General features: G+C 44.3%; 1 protein-coding gene across 2 annotated transcripts in view; it reads right to left on the bottom strand.

Annotated features, from left to right (window-relative positions):
- ARHGAP25 (Rho GTPase activating protein 25) overlaps positions 1-22,372 on the bottom strand; it is an 85,246-nt gene that overhangs the window by 59,212 nt on the left and 3,662 nt on the right. The window lies entirely within an intron of this gene.

The raw sequence follows: 22,372 nt of genomic DNA, 5'->3' as shown, positions 1-22,372 counted from the left end.
CGTTCAATACTGAGTCATATGTCAAGAATGGAAGACTATTTCTTAGGTGGTAAAGAATGCGTATACATACAGGGGACTGAGAGAATACTCTGTGTTGCTGAAAAGTCAGCTACTGAAGATTGGAAGACGCATACATTGTTGGGAATCAGATCAAGTGTTTGCTGTTTGGGCTGTCTAAGGACAAACGATATCATGCAGGTGAGGCACATCAAAGAAACAGAAAATGACATAGCAGAACATTTCCACACTTCTACTGTGTCGTATAATTGAGGGCTGTCGAATGGATGAAAATTTCCATTGCCATGATATTGTGCAATGCTGGCAAAAAAAAAAAATTTCAGGGTTTGACAGAAGAAATCATTCTAAAATTCATGAAACACACACAAAAAATTCCATAAAAACATCGATGTCAATGTCTTGCTTGGAGCTGCCAACTTGTGAGGAATGATTGGGATTTCACTTTTTCCTAAAATGATGTCCTTTACCAGCATTTCTATCCATTTCAGGCTGCTTCACAGTAGTCAAGTGAGGCAGAAGGCAGAATTTCCCCTGTGATACTGCCACCGACATCCTGCAGTTCTGTTTCCGCTTCAAAGCTGTCAAATGTTATCAGCTGTCTGAAAACAAAATGCTTTGCGTGGGTTTCTCTTTCATCGCTCAAGGTCCTCACAAAAATACTAGGATTTATTTTGTATGCATCTGTGAGCAGCCATAGTACGTCTGTCTGAACTGAGCTTTCTTGGTGGTCAGACGCAGACCTTTGCCCTAATACATCCCTTTGTGGTTGGCCACACTTGATGCTTCTCACAGCCTCTGTAACACGTCTCTTGTTGCCCACAGAAGAACTAGAAGAACATCATTCTTCCTCCTTTATCCATTTGTTTGCTTTTAGCCAATTTGGTCACTGAAGGAAAAACTAAGATTTAAGGTTCTGGGTGCAGAAGCCGAAAAAGCAGGAAGCACCAATGGACAAACAGGAAGTGGAGGAAGGGGAACCATGAATGGGTGACTTGGTGACTGACACCATGACAGGCAGAACTCACTCCCAATTCTGAGGTCCCCTGGCCTGGCGCATCTTATAGCCTAAGAGACCTTTTCAGGATGAAAAGTAACTTGAAATGTTTGGGTTGGGTTTAAGACAATTTCACTAAACTCAAGGTAGGCACTACATGGAGAGTCATTGAATATAAAATAACCGAATTGTCTTATAATAAACTGGCATGGGGCGCATTTCGAAAAGAAGTGGTAAAGATTTTAATGTACAATTTAAAAATGGAAGAAAGGACTTACTTCATGTGCTCAGGAATGAATCATCCTTTTCCTCTTCTGTGCTTTAACTCCACCCTGCCCCCCCCCCCCACCTTCCTGCATTCCCTTATTGGAGCAACTGAGAAATGGCCGGCTTCGCATTGGACGGAAGTGGGAGGACACTGTACTCAGACTTAAGAGCAGCCCCTGAAAGCATCTGTTCCTTTGAACATATGGGAAGTTTAAAAAAAAAAAAATAGATAAGCATAGCTAATCTATTGATTGAAGATTAAAGTCCATTGATCTGTAGCATGACTTTGTTACACCAGGGTTGGATGTATTTTTGGGGAGTGGGGTGGGAAATGAGTTTCCAGAATACCATTTCTATTTGCATGATTTTGAGAAAGGGGATCCAGAATGACATTCTGGAGTGTTTGGCCACAAAAAATAGCATGGACCATTCCAACCTTCCAGCACTTTCCCCTGCTTGATTAAAAAAAAATTACTTTGGAAAATGTGACTTTTGTGATCTTTGGGAGGAAGCCTGGAAAGGGTGGGCTGAGGGTTCCGCATGACACAGGAAATCTGTTTGTAATGCTTAAGTGTGTGGGTGTGTTCATGTGGGCAGTGCTGGAGAAGAAAAATGAAAAAAACCTTTTGCAGACAAGAGCTGAATGAGAGACTCAGAGAGTCCATAACATTTATAAAACATATTTGATGTCCACAGAATATCCTGGGTTGAGACTATCAAAAACAACTCGACATCAAAAACACAATCTGTAGAAGAACAATTTGACATTGGACTTCAACAAAATTAAAACCTTTTTCTCTGTGAAAGGCACTAAGAATCAAAAGCAAGCCACAGATTGGGAGAAATTTGCAAATCACATACCTGACAAAGGAGTTGTATCTCGAAGATACAAAGAACACTCAAATCTCAACAATATAAAAACAAACTGATTTTTAAAGTGAGCAAAATATTTGGGCAGACACTTGAGGCTAAACATCCTTAGTCATTAGATGAACATAAAATAAAACCACAATGAGATGCCACTACAAACATATAAGAAGGCCTAAAATAAAATTTTAAAACAAATGAACAATATCAAGAACTGGTAAGGATGAGAAGCAACTAGAATCTTCATTCATGGCTGATGGGAACACAAAATTGTTCAGTTACTTCAGAAAACAATTTGGAAATTTCTTACAACATTAAACATACATTTGTCATATAACTCGGCAGTCCCACTACTTGAAGTTTACCCAAGAGATATGAGATCTTATGTTCAAGCCAAAACCCACAGGCACATATTTAAAACAGCTTATTTATTATCTCCAAAAACTAGAAGCAACCCTAATGTCTTTCACTTGACAAATGGCCACATCCATACAATGGAATACCTCTAGGCAATAAAAACAAAACTACTGAGACAAGCAATAGCATGAATGACTCTCAAATGCATTCTGCTGGTAAAAGAAATCAGACTCCAACGGTTCCATACATCATGATTCTATTTATAAGACATTTTGGAGAAAGCAGAACTATAGGGACACAGAACAGATGAGTGGTTGCCCAGACCTAGGGTTGGTGAAGAAGAGTTGACAAGAAGAGACAGTGGAACGACATTCTTTTTTATGATGGAGCTCTTTTTATCCTGATTACGGTGGTTGTCACAGGACTCCAAGCATTTGCCAAAACTCATATAATTGCAGACCACAATGAATAAATTTTACTAGATGTCAATTTCAAAATAATCCTTTTCATCTGCTCAACTTTGTTGCATGCTTGTTACACAGTACTATTTGGCATTCTCACCTCCTTCTGACCTTCAAAAGTTTCCAATACTAATGTGAGCTCTGAATGGAAAAAACCAGTTATTTCTACCATCCACAGTGGCTTGGGTGAGGTGAGTGGCCTCAGAAAACATGGGAATGTGGGGAAGATCAACACGTCAAGCTAAATCTCTCCAGATAGGATTAGGTTCCCGGTTTGGCGACAATGCCCGTCATTAAGCTTGTCTCTGTCGTGGGTGCTAAGGAAGATCATGACATGCCATTTCTAGCAACAAACCCACACTCCTCTGAGGAAAGCTTGCACAGGACCCTCATTCAGATTCTTCATTTTGGTGTCCCAAACAAATAAGAAATAAGCCAGCGTGTTTTCTTCCATATATATATAATCTCTTAATTCTGATGGTACTAGGTGTTTAGTGTAAGGGAGGGCACAATGGTAGGCAAGCTGGTGGGATCAGAGACCCTGCAAAGAAGTCCTCTTGAGGAGAGCAGTAGGTGGGTGATGTTCAGGTCATGTTCAGGAGACCTCATATTTAGTCCTGGTTTTGCTGCTAACTTGTTATGTTCAGATTTGGGCAGTCCACATGTTTCCTCACTGTCTTAGTCAATAATGTTTTGGCTATAAGAATCAGATTCTGAATCAAATAGGTTTAAGTTAGATAGATACATAGATAGATGAACAGATCATTCCATCAGTGGTTCTTGGTTTTGGCAATGTCTAGAGGGGATATTTGGCAATGTCTAGAGATATTCTGGCTGTCACAATGGGGAAGGGTACTACTAACATCAAGTGGATATTGGCCAGGGATGCTGCGAAATACTCTACGATGGGCAGGACAGCCCCACAACAAGGAACTGTCTGGCCCAAAATGGCAAGAGGGCCAAGGTGATATAAATACAGACACACGGGGCGCCTGGGTGGCTCAGTGGGTTACGCCTCTGCCTTCGGCTCAGGTCGCGATCCCAGGGTCCTGGAATTGAGCCCCACATTGGGCTCTCTGCTCAGCAGGGAGCCTGCTTCTTCCTCTCTCTCTGCCTGCCTCTCTGCCTACTTGTGATCTGTCTCTGCCAAAGAAATAAATAAAATCTTAAAAAAAAAATTAATACAGACACACAAGCGCATCCTTAAATAAAGCGTGTGTATGGATGTGTATATAATTTTTAAAGGATAATTTTATTTTGAAACAAAAACTTAAGGAAATTTCAGGAAAAAAATTCATCCCTCAGGAAGGGTAGAAATCAAGGTAGATTTTGTGAGTTTTGAGCTCTTCGCAGAGCTCAAGGACTTTCCTCTTAGTGCCCTGTGACTTGCAGGGTTCAGTTCCATATGCCCATTCTCCATCAGCCTCAGACAGAGAGAAAACCAGACAGACGCAGCTTAACTCAGCTATTCATCCTGTTCCTGTCAGTTCTGTTCAAGGGGGCAGGGTTACAAAGGCCAAGCCTGTGCCACCCATGGAGATCTTGTTGGAAGCCCTCCGAGAGGGGGGAGCCGGGAAACAGCCCCAAGGAGGCCTATTATATTTATCAGGAAAGTGATAATAATGCCACCTAGCCTCCAGAAGCCTTCAGTTAAATAAATGACTGGGGGCCTCAGGTCACTTGAAAGCGGAAATGGTAGGTCTCTCCTTCAAATGGTCTCTCCTTCTGTTCTGTCTTGAAGAATAGTTTGCAATTTTTAAGCCGCCACAGAACGGATGTTTGCCAGTTTGCACGGCTGATTGCATGAGCTGTAATAAGTTCTGCATATTTCAGGCTGTTCCAAGTTCCACCTTAGAGCTACCAGATTGTGGAGGGTCATTTTGCTACCTACCCCTTTTGATAGGAGGACGATAAACCCCTGCTCAATACAATACGTGGGGTCCGAAAGTCAGTTATGGGCTCCACAGGGTCACATTATTTTGAAGCTAATGAAATGGCCGCCAGGAACCGGCTCCTTTTACCGGCGACAGCTGCCGGGGTCTGGCGGCGCCCTCAGAGCCATCCCAGTCGGGGCAGTGCGTGTTGCCCCCTTGTGGCCACGGTCAGCTTCAGTTTACAGGGCGACAGGCGGGATGCGGCTCCTTGGCTGCCCAGGACCTGCCGTTCGGCAACAAGAAGCAAGCAATTCTAGGAATTTCCCTGATTGTAGTCACCCTCATGTTGGGCCAGGCCAGGAAGAATGGGTCAGGAAAAGACCGTGGACCGGGAAAACCGTGTGCTGTTTCCCCAGTCAACCTTTTCTGTTTCTCCACATCTCTCTATACGCAACACCCAGAAAATACTTTTGGGCAGGAGGGGCCAGGCAGAGGACAGGAGTCAAGTGTCCATCACAGTACACCTCATGATCCCTGAGTTCCTCTCTGAGATGCTTTCCTGTGCTTGGAAAACAGAAAGCAGTGGCTTTAGTCTTTTAAGATTGCAGATATCTTTGAAAATCTGCATGCACAGGGGCGCCTAGGTGGCTCAGTTGGTTAAGCCTCTGCCTTTGGTTCAGATCATGATCTCAGGTTCCTGGGATAGAGCCCCACACGGGCTCTCTGTTCAGAAGGGAGCCTGCTTCCTCCTCTCTCTGCCTGCCTCTCTGCCTACTTGTGATCTCTCCCTGTCAAATAAATAAAATCTTAAAAAAAAAGAAAGAAAGAAAGAAAGGAAGGAAGGAAGAAAGGAAGAAAGAAAGAAAGAAAGAAAGAAAGAAAGAAACAAAGAAAATCTGCATGTACATATATATACATTTACAACTTTGGGAATGTTGTGAGCTTACTGAAGCCAATCCATTGTCTTCTCTCAAAGAGAGAAGTGTCTTCTTCACAAAGGGAAAGGCACCAAACACGGGCCTGAGAAAGATGTTAGTTAACTATTAAATGTATAATCACAAGCCACTCTGAAGTCATTTGAAACAGAAAGGAAAAAGATATCAGGGGTAAATTTATGCTCGTGGAAGGATCTGAAGGCCCTTTCTGTCTTGTAGAATGTGTCAACTGCCCATATGACTCTCAAGCCATATTTACCTATGCTGTGTCTCCTCCACCTTCCCCCGTCATCCTTAACAATGGGTCTCTGTTTACTTATCTGGGTTTCTCCTGGCTTTCCCCATTCCCTCTGGTTTCTGTCCAGAGTTCCTGGCTGGGTGAGGCCAGCACCCCAACTCACCCAAGTGGGTGTGAGCGAGTCCCCCACCCTCTCTGGGCTCTGACTGAGGACAAGCATTCCTTAATGCCTTTGGGGATAAAAGAGACACTGTGGACAAGTAGAAATCATGGAATGAGAAGCAGCCTGCAATTTCTGAGTCTGCCATAGTCTTACAAAAGCAAGTCCTCCCAGAACACTCTACGGGCCATGCATTCTTTGAGTAGGTGCAACGTCCCTGGGCCTGCCCTTTGGAAGCACTTGTGACAATAGATCTTTGCTGTGTAGCTAGTCCCATAGGAGCTTATAATAAATAATCCAATCCCAGACCACACCTCTGACACTTAAATCAGTACCTCTGAAGGGGAACCTAGGCAGCCAAATTTTTTAAGATCTCCCCAGGCAATTCCAACCGACAGCCATGTTTGCAGAGCAGTGACTTAGAGGAGGAGAAGGGGAGCCCCCCCAGGCTGGATGCCCCCTGCACGTGGTTTCCGTGAGCTATGGTGGTGCTTACTGTGATCACTGAAACTAGGGACACAGGCAGGCACTGGGAGCTCAAGGGAATGAATTAAAGATCATGAAAACCAGAGGCTGGACCAGGCTTAGGAGGTTTGCCTTGTCATCTGGGCCTCAAATGGAGAGAAGACAAGAGGGTAGATCTGTGATACAGACAGTCTGTATCTGTGATAAAGACAGACAGCCCAATAGACTGATGGGCATGACCTGGAGAGGTCAAGGTCAGGGGTGGGCTCAAAGATGACCCAGTTTTCAGATTATGAAGTGAAAGAACATCAACTATATAATTTGCAGGGTCCAGTGCAGAATGAAAATGTGCAGCTCCTCATCCGAAAATGACTGACATTCGGGGCGCGTGGGCGGCCCAGTCGGTTAAGCATCTGACTCTTAATTTTGGTTCAGATCATGATCTCAGGGTCATGAGACTGAGCCCCGTGTCGGGCTCTGTGCTCAGCAGAGAGCTGCTTGGGGATTCTCTCCCTCTCCCTCTGTCCCTTTCCTCCCTCGCTCACTCTCTCTCTCTCAAATAAATAAATAAATCTTTAAAAAAATTATTGACCTTCAAGATGGCAAGAGCAGAGCCCTAAAACACACTCAGGATTCTGTGAGCATGGGGCCGCGTGCAAACACACAGTTCACGTGTCCACACAGCCAGCCCTGAAGAGGGAATCTTGGCCACTTGTAGAGCAGGGAGGCTGGAGGAGGGGGGTACATGGAGAGAAAAGACCAGAATGGAAGACCACTGGACTGATGATTTTGTCCCTTGGAAAGAGTCACTGAAGTGCTAGCTGGGGGTATTAGAGGAGACTAGAATCTTTCTCCTACTCTCCATCTTCCTTCCTTTCTTCCTCTCCCTTGCTCATTTTAACCCTTAGATCAGCCATCCATTGTACTAACTAGTTGTACAACTTTAATATACAACTTTAATATTTGCATTTCCTGAGTAAACTACCTTGCGTGTGAGTTAGGAGCTCCTTGGATGCTAAAGAGGAGAACTGGTGTCCAGTTAAAGAGAAGAGGGAAGGAAGCAGGCCTATGAACGTGGCTCCCAGCCCCTGGAGTCTGAGCTCTTCAGTGAAGTCAGACCCTGGAGTCTGAAATGAAAGAATTCGTTGACCACACTCAGTCATCAAGAAGATTGATTAAAGGGGCAAGAAGTATCCCTTGTGAACTCACCCAGCAGGCTGAGCCCTGTGATCTCTCTCGAGAATAGGTGAATGCTCTGTCCTCTACATGCTGTCCAAATGAGCTTCAGAAACCAAGAGTCCTACCTCTTTCTCCACAAGAAACTCCGGTCTGCCTCTCTTCAAACTGTTCCTCAGCAATCAAAAGGGAGGCAAAAAAACATGCATTGGTCTTATTTTGACTTTCTTCATCTCACTGGGATAGAAGAAAGCCAACAGGCCACAAACCAGTTCCTGGCTAGCCCACAAAAATCCCTTGATCAGCAGCTGTGTGTCAGGCACTGTTGTTGGCAGTGGTAACATCAAAGGGAACAAAACAGGCGAAGCTCTGCCTTCAGGAAGCTTACAGTCTAGAGGGGGTTGGAGGCCACAGACGCACAAACAAGTAAATACCATTTCAGGTATAAAAAGTGTTAAGAAGAAAATAAAATCAGATATTGGGATTATGACAGACTGGAGCAGGAGGGCCGTGTTAGATACTGTGGTCAGGAAAGAGCTCTTCGGAGAGCCAATATTTGAACTGAAACTGAATGGGGTAGAGGAAAGACCATGGTGAGATCTGGGGACGCGTGTTTCAGACAAAGCAGCAGACAGGCCACTCGAGAGCCTTGAGCAACAGCGTGGAAGGAACTAGAAGGTGGGCTTGGCTGATGGGAAGTGTGAGAAGAGCCAAGGAATGACAGATGGGTGGGGAGAGAGGGGTGGGGTTCAGATACCATAGGCAGGGATCCTTAGATTAAAGTTCATTCTACATGTTTGGAAGGTTTCATAGAAGACATAGCATAACCTGATTTCTCTGTTGAAGATATTGAGTCTGGCCGCGGTGCAGAGAATAGATGATATGGGACAAGAGTGGCAGCAGGAAGACCGGCTAGAAAATGATCTCAGTAGACTCAGAGAGACATGTATTTCTAATACCCAAGAGATAGAAATAATCAGATAGGGGGGCTTACATGGGAATGAATCCAAAAGTTTTCTGTAGTGGATTAGATGCAAGGTAGGAGAGAGGAAGGTGGACTGAAGAGGTCTGTAGGTCTGGAGTCTCTGCCACCTGGAGCCTTTATTGAGGTCAGTGTACCGGGTGGGGAGGGGCAGGAACAGAGAGACTCACTGGGAGAGAGAAGCCCACGTGACCTCCACGGGAGTAGTGAGCGGTCTAGAGCCCAGTGGAGAGGTGGGGCTCTCGTGAAACAGTGCAGAAGGAAGGTAAAGCCATGGAAGGGATGGGGTTACGCAGCTAGTGAGGGGAGAGTCAGGGCAAGGGAACTGAGCCCTGGGAGCAGGGCCACCTTCTTGGTCACACAGCCTGTGCAGCAGCCCTCCTGGGCCCCACGCTCACCCCGTCCCTGCGCTTGGTTTAATGCTCCGCCGTCACCCTCTTGAAAGTCTTACTAATTTGACACAAGAGAGTCCACATCTTCATATTGCTCTGGGCTCCTCAAAGGATGTGGCTGGATCTGCCCGGGACACTTCCGAGTTAAGAGTTCGGGGGAGTGGAAGACTCCATCACAAAGACCCAGAAAGAGTGGCTAACGAGGCAAAAGGAAGCCGGGGAATGTGCTGTCCAGGAAGCCGTGCCGGTATCTCTGGGGGAAAACGGCTGAGCATGTCAAATGTTGCAGGGCAGCCAAGTGAGACAAGGACAGAGAGTTCACCCTTGTCGAGACAAGGTACAGAGATGAGTGATTTCAATGACGACCTTCTTGGTGGAGTGGTGTGCTCTGATGCTTAACTGGCTTACTGCAGAACAAGACGTGACCGGATCCACCGCTGAGAACACAAATGGAGGCCTCGTCGTGTAGTCCACGCCCCTTCTCTCTGCACCAGACTCTGTTTCTCACAGGGAGGGGCCTCATACACGTGCCTGGGGACATGTCAGCCGGACATGCTGGCTGTGCTGTGGGCCTCCCTACAATCAACCACCCGGGGTGGGGGTGGTCCCAGGAAAACATTCCTGAGTGTCTGGAGACAGCTCTGGCCAATGGTGTAGGGAATTTTATGGTCCCACGTGGACCCAAAGCAAACAGGGCATGTCCCCTTGGCCAGGCGCCTTGCCCCAGGAAGAACACAGCTGCAGCGGGGCCAGAGCAGGGCCCTCCAAGAATTGGGCCTCCAGATGGGAGCCCCGAGGCCCAACCCTAGCGGTTATTGCTAGAGGTGAAAGCACTGAGTGGTGGGAAAAGGAGGGGGTTTTCACACTGCTGCCCATGTTTTTTCTCTATGAAGAAAAACTATAGAAAACTATTTTTATAGAAAACTATAAGAAAAACTATTTTCTCACTACAGAAGTGAGGGTGAAGGCAGGAGGAGGTGATAAAGTCTTAAAGAGAGGGAAAAAAGATTTTGGGAAAAGGGAAGTAAATCTACTAGGTAGGCATGGTAGGTAGGCCTGGCTGGCTCTATTGACTATCCACCAGATATGACTGGTCACAAACTGAAGTAAATCTACGCAGCACAGTTTGATCCTCAAGCTGAGGATCAAAATCCCCTAGCTAGCAATTAGTAATGGTGGGATCAAATTTAGGCAGTCTGACTCCAAGCTAGCTTTTGAATTTACCACACCACATCTACAGTTGGCTCAGTGGTCTCTTTCTCCTCAGCCACGTTCAGCTGCCTAGGTACAGGCACCCAAAAAGGGGATCATTGGGTTTAAACAGGGTTAGGGGATATTCCCTGTGGCAATGACAGTGGGAGAGAGACGGGGGGCTCAAGGACATCTGTTCAGCAGTGAAAAAGTGGTAGAACCAATGGAACAGTAGCTCATTGAGGTCAGAGAATTACTGAAGGGTGAATTGGGCACCACAGCACTGGAAGCCTGAAAGTAGGCTTTCAGGGGTGGTACAGTTGTAGGGGATGAGATGGTTTACTTATGACTAGGAGCAGCTGAGCTGGGTGGAGAAAGTATTATTAGAGATGAGACCATCAAAAGAGAGATACTACCAATAATAAAAACACCAGTTCATTGCCAAGTAACATGTACACACATTATTTGATTCTTAAAACGGGTCTATAAAGTGAGCAGGATGACTACCCCCATTTTTCAGATGAAAAAACTGAGACACAGCGAGATTAAAGCTACTTGCCCAAAGACTGACTTGGACATCAAATCCAGGCTTATTTGACTTCAAAGGCTGTGTTCTTTTAAAAAAAAAAAGCCCCTACAGCCCCCTGCTCCAGCCTCTGACTACACTCAGATCTGGCTTCTTAGTTATACTGAGTTGGTTTGTGGGTTTTTTCTTTTTTTTTCTTTCAAGAGACAGTTTTTACCTGGAACCTCACTTTTTATCTGTAAAGACACAAACGGGGCTAAATTACCATTTACTTTCATTCTAATGCTGGGCATTTCAGGTCACTGAAGGATAAAATATAAAGACAACACTGTGCTGCCCAGAGACTGGTTAAATGTTCCAAGGCTTTCTGGAGAGAAGCAGTAGAAACCAAGTTTAGGGGTAGAAATGCAACTACACTGTCTGCGAATGCCCTCTACTGGCGGCCAATGAGAAAGCAGCCTGGGATTAGAAACTTTATTTGTCTCTTCTTGGAAGACAGTAGACTTGAATTACCAAGTGAAAACTTACCCCTTGTAGATATTTTGGGGCTGTGGTTCAAGTGGGGCAAGGAAGCTTTAGTTACAGAAACTTTTGAAATTTCACAATCGAGGGCGCCCGGGTGGCTCAGCCGGTTCATCTTTTGCCTTAGGCTCAGGTCATGATCCCAGGGTCCTGGGATGGAGTTCCGCATCAGTCTCCCAGCTCAGCGGGAAGTTTGCTTCTCCCTCTGCCTGCCACTGCCCCTCCCCCTGCTCATGCTCTCTCTCTAGCTCTCAAATAAATAAATAAATAAACGAAATCTTTAAAATTTCACAATCGCTGTTATTTCACTTAAGAACTTCTGATTCTCCCTGGGAAGGGTATGTGCTATGGTGAGTGCTGTGAAGTGTGTAAATCTGGTGATTCACAGGACCTGTACCCCTGGGGCAAATAATACATTATATGTTAATAAAAATAATTTTTAAAAATTATGCATGGGGGGGAAAAAAGAACTTCTGATTCTCTTTAGTGGGAGACCCCTGCTTCCCTCTGAGTGTCTCCCCATTGAGATTGCAAGCTACTTGAGGTCAAGACCTTAGTCTTTTTCATATTCTTACATCATGAGCCTAGTAAAGTGTCCAGCACATTGTAGGCATCCAATAAATATGTATCAACCAGAACAGAGGAAAGTGGACAAAGTGTTGCAATTTCACAGAACGTGAGGGACTATTCCACTTGGGCAATTCAGGAAGACTTCCAGGAGGAGACGGGTGGTGGCTATAGTGATGGGGGTGAGGGAAGTAGAGTCAAAAAGAAAATCCAGAAAGCAGAATGACAAATCTAGGGGGCCAGATACAGAGACCCACAGGACAGAGATTTTTGTGTGTGTGTGATTCTGAAAGGAAGTACCTTGCCATATGGCTGACAGGTGAGGTTCCCAATCATTCCAGAGAAAGTATGAGCAAGAATTTTAAGTTTCATAAAAATAGGTAAAAGAAGCTAGTATAGCAGTTGCAGGTAGACTAAAGAAAGAATTTGGAAGGATTTCTGACTATGGGCACTAAAAAAAAAAAAAAAAGAACAATTCAAGGTTTAAAAAAATTTTCCTATAATTTCATTTTTACCCTAAACTGTGTGACAGCACAAAAATTCAATTCGATAGCTATACAGAGCTCCTTTCACAATGGTCCCCCAATACCTTATTTTCTCAGACTGAGCACTAGGATCAGGGTGCCTTTCCTGGTTTTCATACTGAGAGTCTTACAGCTGAGGAACCCTGAGTTCCAGACAAATCAGGACAGCTGGTCATCCTAGCTGAGCGTGAAAAAGCAGGATGGTTCACAAGGAGGTCAGTGCTGAGTGAAGAGGAGGCAGGTTGGTGGCAGGACATAGCGCAAAGGGCCTTGGCTGAGAAGGGGACCACTCTACCCTGTCCCTGTTATCATCATAACTCTGGGTGGTGTGCATGGTGACATTTTTCACCCACCAGCAAAATAGGCTTCTGAGCCCTAACTCACCGAGCACACAGAATACAATGCAGAAGGATATCAGAGGGGAGGAATACACACAAAAACCCTTGGGTTGCAACAGTAGAATTGAGGCCAAAGGAAAATGGAAGCCTCATTTTGAAGGTCCTGCTGTTTCCTCATAAGCACACCTAAATAAAATAATCTGAAAATGAATGGTAGGCCACAATAGCAAGATTCTTACAGTAAACGAAAAACTTGCCTGCTGCTGCTGCTGTAAACCCCATGGAAGTGATCACCAGCACTAAACACGGACTCCAGAGAGGCCCAAACAAACAACTTTCAACCTCACTTTTGTGGCCAGGGGCACTTATGACAGCAGCAGAGGTTAGCAGCTTTGGAGGAAGTGGTGCCTCAGTAATGGGGGAGGGTCTACCAAGCCTGGCACAGCTCAGAGTCACTCTTTTCCTTCCCAAAGTAAAGGGAGTCTGAGGAACATCTCCCTTCACAACAGCCCTGGGACAGTGACTTAGCACAAACTCCCCATTAGGCTTCCTGGAAAGTTATCACTCAGGTACTTTACAGGTTTAGGAAATAGATGAAAAAAATAAAAAGGAAAGAAAAGCAAGAAGAGAAGCACCTGGGTAGCTCAGTTGATTAAGCAGCCAGCTCTTGATTTTGGCTCACGTCCTGATCTCAGGGTCCTGGGACGTGACCCAAGTCAGCCTCCTTGCTCGGCTTGGATTCTGCTTGAGATTCTCTCTCTCCCTCTACCCCTTTCCCCACCTGCACTCTCTCTCTCTCTCTCTAAAATAAATAAGTAAAATCTTGAAAAAAGAAAGAAAGAAAACAGAAAAAAGAAGCTATGTAAACATAAGGAAGGGCTCTATTTTCAAAGATTGGAGATAAAAGGAGTTAAGAAACGAAAGACAGCTAGTCAGCAATAGCCCAGCTTGGTTGCCTTGGGACTGGGACCAACACTGAGCAGGAAAGTAGATCAGCAGAGGTTACAAAGACTGCTTATCTAAAGAAAAGACAGACAAGGGGGCCTGGGTGGCTCAGCTGGTTAAGCGTCTGCCTTCGGCTTAGGTCATGATCCCGGGATCCTGGGATCAAGCCCCACTGTGGACTCCCTGTTCAGAAGGGAGCCTGCTTCTTCCTCTCCCACTCCTCCCCCTGCTTGTGTCCCTCTTTTGCTGTGTCTCTCTCTCTGTCAAATAAATGAATAAAATCTTTTAAAAAGAAAAGGAAACGAAAGAGAGAAGAATTAAACTGGATCAAGACAAACAAAACGCTAGCAGTGCTGGCCGGACCTCTCAGTGCTGATTTGTTAGGAGTTGGTATTGTACCTACAGTGTCATAATGCCTGTGCAGTGATGGTGACAAGTGATATTTATGCAACACACACCAATGCCTGCTATTATGTTACAGGTTTTGCAAAGATCATGTCCTTTAATCCTCACAATAACCATATTGGTTAGCCCTATGATTGTGCCCATTTTACAGATGAAGAAACTGAGGATCAAAATCCCCTAGCTAGCAATTAGTAATGGTGGGATCAAATTTAGGCAGTCTGACTCCAAGCTAGCTTTTGAATTACCACACCACATCTACAGCTGGCTCCTTTTAAAATATTAAAAGAATTCTACATAGCCTAAAATCTTTATACTAAAGCACTTCCTCTTTCACTTTGAAATTCCCAAACCAACAAGGAAGCGCACGACTGGTTAAGAAGCCACAGGCCAGGGTTCCAGCAGTAGAGAATCACCAGCCCCGTCTGGAACTAAGATCTGTGTGTACGCATTTGGGGGTGGGGGTGGGTAGCACAAGGAGGAAGCAAAGAAGTGAAGCAGCTGTCACCTGAGTCAGTCACAGTCCTGGTGACTGACACCTCACAGCTTATGGAGAAAATGTGGTGGCACCAATGTTTGAAAACACTTCTTTTAGAAAGATGAAGGTGTGGGTGAGCGTGTGTTATCAGTGTGAGGAGCACAACATTGAGAATGCTCTTTGCAAAGGACCTATCATATTGAAGTCAGCAAATAAATGTTTTATGAATAAATGAGAGACATGACCGGACCCAACGTACTGAGGACATCACCATTTCCCACAACTCCAGGGGAAGAATATCAGCAGCCATAGAGTTGCATTTTCACTTATAAACTAAAACAAACAAACAAACCTCATTCTCAGCACTGATACTCTTTGAACACCGTTCTTTAAAAAATTGTCATGCCCAGTTGCTACTGATAAGTGGAAAACCTAGCCACAGCATATTTGAGGAATTGTGTGCTAATACATCACCTATGATCACCCTCCTTTCCTCAAAGGCTTAATTGTCTTCTCATGTTCGAACAGAAAGCTCATTTACAATGAACACGTAAATTTATATCAAAGACAAAGGAAAATATACGTGTGTGAAGTGAATAGGTAAAAGTTGTGATTGAGCTTCAGTTTAGCTCTGAGCTTCCTGGCAGCCAAGACAAAAAGAGAAACAATAATTTGCACAACTATGCAGAATGGAGAAAGAGCACCAATCCCTCCAATGAGACAAAGTATTTCCGAGCACTGAATTCTCAGTGGGTTTTCTTTTTTTTTTTTTTTAAGATTTTATTTATTTATTTGACAAACAGAGATCACAAGCAGACAGAGAGAGAGAGAAGGAAGCAGGCTCCCTGCTGAGCAGAGAGCCCATGTGGGGCTTGATGCCAGGACCTGGGATCATGACCCGAGCCGAAGGCAGAGGCTTTAACCCATTGAGCCACCCAGGCACCCCTTCTCAGTGAATTTTCTGACACAGAGTTTCACATAGGTGTCAATGGCATTGTCCATTCCTCGTTCTCATTTTACAACACAAACCTGGGGCAAATTTCATGAAGTCATTACTTGCAGTAAAGATAAAAACTGAGCGTGCAATAATGAAGCATAACTCAGTGAGCTCATTCTGTGCGGGAACCAAGTCCACGTAGTCCAAGTTCAGCCCCTAGTTTGATCTGAATTGGAAATGAGATTATCTATAAAGAAAGGAAACAGGTGTTTGCTGAACACCTAAACATGTGCTACGGGCACGACATATTTTTTTCCTCTCAACGTACATATCATTATCCTATTTGATAATTAAGTAACTTGCCTTGGGATTCACAGCAAATTAGCAGAAGGATCTTAAGCACATGAATTCTTTTTTCTACCATACACCCTCCTACCCACCTCCTATCACACACTCTAATCAAGAAAAGCCAATGAGCAATTCGTCCCTTAGACAATTTTTACAGGCAATTCGAGTTTGTTCTCTCCAGGGAGGGCCTAGAGCACTGGCGTTGTGTATTTCAGAGTAGGACAGATTTCTGTGGTTCAAAAACCCTAGGTGGGTGGAGTTGACGCATGTAGGCAAGTTCAGGAACATTCACCTCAGAGGAAGTCCACAGTCTCTAAGCTACAAGCCTTTCTGTTTGAAAAGCTTGAGAAAGGATTCTTTTACTCTCCTTCCAGTAATTTGCCAACTTAGAGTCTCTGAGAAGGCAAGATGTCTATGTTATGACCAAAGCATGGTAGGAATTGGGTTCTACAAAGGCAGCCCTGAGTAGGGAGGGGCTCCAAGCAGATGAGAAAGGTCAGATACAGCTGAGGTCTGGAGTATGAGTCTGTGTGTGTGCCTGGGAGGCAGGAAGGCAGGGGACACACGGGCAGGTGAGCAGGGCGGGCCAGATCCTAAGGACTTTGAGTTTAATCCCTTCGCCAGGAGAAGCTACCCAAAATTACAAAGCTTTTTTCTTCTCCAAAGAAACAGAAAGTAGTACAGAAAAACCAGCCTGAGAAAGATGGCAAAGGCTGCAACTTGCTATAGATAGCACACATCCGTATCTTAGAGAAAAGAATGGCAGCGGGGCAGTGGGGTGGGGGTGGGGGGGCTAGACCAGAATTCCTCTCCATAGGCACCCTCCTCTGGCTCCCATGGCTATTCTCACCACAGGACTTGTCTTAATATTGTCTCCTTGTCTGTGCCCCACTAGCCTATAAGCCCACAGGAGCAGAGGGCAAGACTGTCTTTGTATTTGGCTACCAGATCTATGGGTATAATTTTGTTTAAGTGATACTTGGTTTTTTAGAAAATGATCAAAGGGAAAAAATTTTCAAGGAGCAACATGGTGAAAAGTAAAGGATAGAACAAGAAATGTAAATTATTTTCTCTTTTTGTAACTTCCATATCTCAGTTCCTGTCTGGGAACTCTACAAAATTTACATGCCGTCCCCTGGAAAGGATCCCTCAGTTGGTCTGTGCTGCCCCAGGGATGTCCCCTGGTGTTGCCCCCGGTTCATCACTGTTGTCAGCGGGTCTTGCCAGTCACTGTGGCCATAGCCAGGGTTGCACATCGGCTCTTCACACACTCCCTTCTCTTGTATCCAGTTAGCCAGCCGTGGGGCTGCTCCATGAGAGGTTTTACTATTTTCCTTCCAAACATCTGGTACGTGAAGGGTCATCATCACCAGCTTCTTCTTCTCAACCATTCCCAGGATCTTTCCAAAACCCCATAATGTGCATTCCTTACCCAAGGTACCACACTCCAGCTCTGAAGCGGACACGCCGAGTCTCCACATGGTTCCCCACTGGACACTGTGCAGAGGCTTTGTAAATTGCAAGCCAGAGACAACAGTAGTCCCACGACTGGAAGACACTTGTGGCCGTGTATACCATGCGAGGACCACGGGGTATCTCACTCAAGTCCCATTTTCTGAGATTCGAGCTCACCTCTGCCAATCCAAGCATACTTTAGTTCCTGATCTAACACAGCATCCAAAATCTAAATCGACCTTGTCTGGCCTCTGCAGGGAGGACTTTGTCAGTGAGTGAACAGAAAACAAGATTTTGACTCCCCGTCACCACTCAAGTTGAGCCTCACTCCACTGCTGTTTAGAAGAGCATCAGTCTCTCTTCCCCAAACGGCCAGGAGGCTCTCGGCCTGGGCAGCAGGAAATGTGCACCTTGTGGAAAGAATTTGATGACTAAAGGTAAGTCGATGACAACATAGGGCAGGCTTTTTTACTTGAACAAGGAATCAACCTGGGCACCTGGGTGGCTAAATCAGTTAAGCATCTGCCTTCGGCTCAGGTCATGATCCCAGGGTCCTGGGATTGAGTCCCATGTCAAGCTCCCCACTCAGGAAGGAGCCTGCTTGTCCCTCTCCATTTGCCCCTCCCCCTGCTCATGCTCTCTCTGTCTCGCTCTCTCAAATAAATAAAATGATAAAAAATAAAGAAAGAAGAAAGAACGAAAGAAAGAAAGAAAGAAAGAAAGAAAGAAAGAAAGAAAGAAAGAAAGAAAGAAAGAAAACAAGCATCCACCAAAGCTGAATGCGAAAAAAACAGACCAGCTCACCATGGGCTTCATGGTCTTAGCATTCCCAACCTGGGGATCCGATATATCTCTGTTCATTCAAAATGAGAAATATGCTCAAATAGGGAGGCCTGGTGACTTTGGGACCTTGTAGCTCTTCCAAGAAAACCCTCTATCCTGCGTCTAGAGGTGCAGAAAGTCTACAGACAACCAGCTGTGGGTCCTGGCTTGTTCCAACCTCTGCAGTCAGATGGAGGCTTTGCAGCTGCCAGCGGATCACCAAAGAGCACTTGTTGCCTGTAATACCTTCTGCCAACATGCTTGACCAAGCACTCTGGAATTTGTTTTAGCTTTCATCATTTTTCTAAAGATTTTTTTTTATTTATCTAAGAGAGAGTGAGTGAACAAGAGAGCATGAGCAGGGACAGAGGGAGAGGGAGAAGCAGATTCCTTTGATGAGCAGGGAGCCCGACTTATTTATAAAACATTTACAAAACATTTATAAAATAATAATACAATCCCTATAAAAATACAAACAGCATTTTTCACAGAACAAGAACAAAAAATCGTAAAAATTTATTTGGAACCACAAAAGTCCCTGAATAGCCAAAGCACTCTTGAAAAAGAAAAGTAAAGGCATCGCAATTCCAGACTTCATGTTATATTACAAAGCTGTAGTAATCAAACCAGCATGGGACTGGCACAAAAATAGACACATAGATCAATGAAACAGATTAGGACACCCAGAAATAAACCCGCAATTACATGGCCAATTAATCTTTGACAAAGCAGGAAAGAATATCCAATGGGAAATAGTCTCTTCAGCAGATGGTTTTAGAAAACAGGAAGCCATGTGCAAAAAAATGAAACTGGACCACTTTCTTACACCATACACAAAAACAAGTTCAAAATGGGTTAAAGACCTAATTGTGGGACCTGAAACCATAAAAATCCTGGAGGAGAACATAGTCAGTAACCTCTTTGACATCGGCCATAGCAACCTCTTTCTAGATATGTCTCCTGAGGCAAGGAAACAAAAGCAAAAATTAACTATTGGAACTTCATCAAAATAAAAATCTGCCCAGTGAAGGAAACAATCAGCAAAACTGAAAGGCAACCCATGGAATGGGAGAAGATATTTACAAATGATATATCTAAAAAAGGGCTAGGGGTGCCTGGGTGGCTGGCTCAGTTGGTTAAGCGGCGGCCTTCGGCTCAGGTCATGATCACAGGGTCCTGGGATCGAGTCCCACATTGGGCTCCTTGCTCAGCAGGGAGCCTGCTTTGCTTCTCCCTCTGCCTACCCTGCCGCTCTACCTGCTTGTGCTCTCTCTCTGACAAATAAAATATAGAAATTCTTAAATAAATAAATAAATAAACAAGGTCTAGTGCCCAAAATATATAAAGAACTGATAAAAGTCAACATCCAAAAAATATAATCCAGTTAAAAATGGGAAAACATGAACAGACATTTCTCCGAGAAGACCTACAGAATGGCCAACAGACACATGAATGATGCTCACCGTACCTCATCATCAGGGAAATGCATATCAAATCTGCAATGAGATATCGCCTCACACCTGTCACAACGGCTAACATCAATGACAGAAGAAACAATAGGTATTAGCGAGGATATGGAAAAAGAGGAGCCTTCTTGCACTGTTGGTGGGAATGCACACTGGGATAGCCACTATGGAAAAAAGTATGGAGATGCCTCAGAAAGCTCAAAATAGAACTACTCTACGATCCAGTGATCACACTTCTGGGTATTTACCCCAAGAATACAAGAACAGTCATTCAAAGGGATGCATGCACCCTAATGTTTATAGCCAAGATATGGAAGTAGCCCAAATGTCTGTCAATTGATGAACAGATAAAGAAGAACACACACACACACACACACACACACACACACACACACACTCAATGGAATATATTATTCAGCCATAAAACAGAATGAAACCTCACCATTTGTAACAACATGGATGGAGCTAAAGAGTATAATGCTAAATGAAATAGGTCAGTCAGAGAAAGACAAATACCATATGATTTCACTCATATGTGGAAGTTAAGAAACAAAACAAATGAGCGAAGGGAAAAAATAAGAGAGAGAAAGAGATACAAATCAAAAAACAGACTCTTCACTATAGAGAACAAACTAATGGTTACCAGAAGGGAAGAGTGTGGAGGGAATAGTGATGGGGATTAAGGAGTAAATAATAATAATTAATAATAAAAATACATATGTGTGTGTATGTCTCACCTATAAATCCTTCACTAGTTAACTACTATTAACAAACTGTACATCCTTCCAGATTTTTGAGGGTTTAAGCAGGTGTTCATTTCTTTGTTCATTTTACTTACAATAATCAAATAAACTCTCAGGTACCTTCCACTGAGGTTATACCTTTGAAGCTTCTCAGATGCATTTTCCCTTGTTTTCCCTCTGGAAGTAACCATCACCTGAGTTTTATATGAGTTAGCTCCTTGCTGCTCCTTACAGTGAATCCAAGGACAGACATGGTTTTTAACCTGAATATACTGCTCTACTGCGCCTCTCCTTTTCTGCCGAAGTTTCGTTTTTGCACAGGTAACTATAATTTCTTTCTGGTCTTAAGCAGCATTCCATTTAATAAAAATACTGCAGTTTCCTTTTCCACCTGTCGCTGTGGCTTACTTCCTGCCCCCTCTTATTATGAGCAATGCTACTCGGGAACGTCCCCGCCTCTATTCTGATTCCCACTCATGGGACCTTCTCCAAAGGACTGTCTCCGAGCAATGAAATGGCCACTTCGGAGGGCTGGTGCGTCATCAGTTTCACTAAGCCATGTTAAATTGCTTTTCCAAAAATGGTTGTGTCTTCAGCATAGGAGAGTTTCTTTTGTTGCATGTCCTCAAGAGCACTTGGTATTGTCAGACTTTCATTTTAGCCAATTTGCTGGGTGACAAGTTTGTTGTGCTTTTATCTTACGTTTCCTGATTATCGTGATTAAGCCTATTTCCATATGTTTACTGGTGTTATCATTCCTCTTCTGTAAAATTCCTCTTCATGTTGTGTATTTTCTTTTATCTTTTTTATTGATTCATAGTACTGCTTTATATATGAATTCTATCTCTGTGTATCTGTGGATCTGTTGATGCATCTATTTATCTAAAACTATATTTTCAGGGGCGCCTGGATGGCTCAGTCCTTAAGCGTCTGCCATCAGCTCACGTCATCATCCCAGGGATCTGGGATCCAGCCCCTCTTTAGGCTCCCTCCTCAGTGGGAAGCCTGCTTCTCCCTCTCCCACTCCCCCTGCTTGTGTTCTCTCTCTCACTGTGTCTCTGTCTGTCAAATAAATAAATAAAATCTTTTAAAATAAAACACTATACTTTCAAATAAGATTTCTTTTAACAGAAATAATGACCTCCATTGCATAAAACCTTGGGTTTTATAAATTGGGTTTAGTTACAACAATCTGAAGGAACAAAACGTTTTCATTCCCTCTACTCAAATTTTCTAAAGGGCCAAACTAGACAAACTATATCAGACAAATAATGATTTATCAAACAGAAGAAAAAATTAATTAGGGAAAAGAAGCCCCACCGTTGTCATTATACCTTTTACTACTTGGGAGACTAGAATAATGAAATTTTGTTTCTCAATTGTTTCTGATTTCGACATTAAATTTCAGAGGGGAGAAGAAAAATTGAAACACCTTGTCCGCAGTACCTTTCACTATGGATCTCAGAGCCCATATGCTCTCTAGGGTCTGCTTCCCATTTTAACTTGGGGGAACCGAGCACAAAATAAGAAGGACCTGAGACAAAAGGCAATACAGGCAGTATGGAAATTGACAGGTAATCTTCCCACTGAGTGCTCCCAACCCACGGGGCAAAAAGGGGGCTTTCCCTGGATGGTCAATGCCCTCTGCATGCTGGGCGCTGGGGGTGCCAGACCCCTGGACTGTGTGCAGGAGAAGATGCTGAGCCCTGGAACCTGCCCTCTGAAGCTTACGATTCAGTGAGAAGGACAAACAGGTGGAAAAGGAGATTTCACTCACAGAGCAAGAAACCAGTGGAATGGTTCCGTGGTTTTCATTGTTGAACTAAACAGAAGATGGTAAAGGATCAGAGAAATGTGTGCTCTGGGCTCCACCTGAAGTCAAATATGTTTGCTCTCCATTCCCCTTTCCTCCAGGGTGGTCC

The sequence above is a fragment of the Mustela lutreola genome, chromosome 9, assembly GCF_030435805.1.
Source record: "Mustela lutreola isolate mMusLut2 chromosome 9, mMusLut2.pri, whole genome shotgun sequence".
Classification (NCBI taxonomy): domain Eukaryota; kingdom Metazoa; phylum Chordata; class Mammalia; order Carnivora; family Mustelidae; genus Mustela; species Mustela lutreola.
The sequence above is the reverse complement of the archived record's forward strand: the minus strand, read 5'-3'. Positions and strand labels throughout refer to the sequence as shown.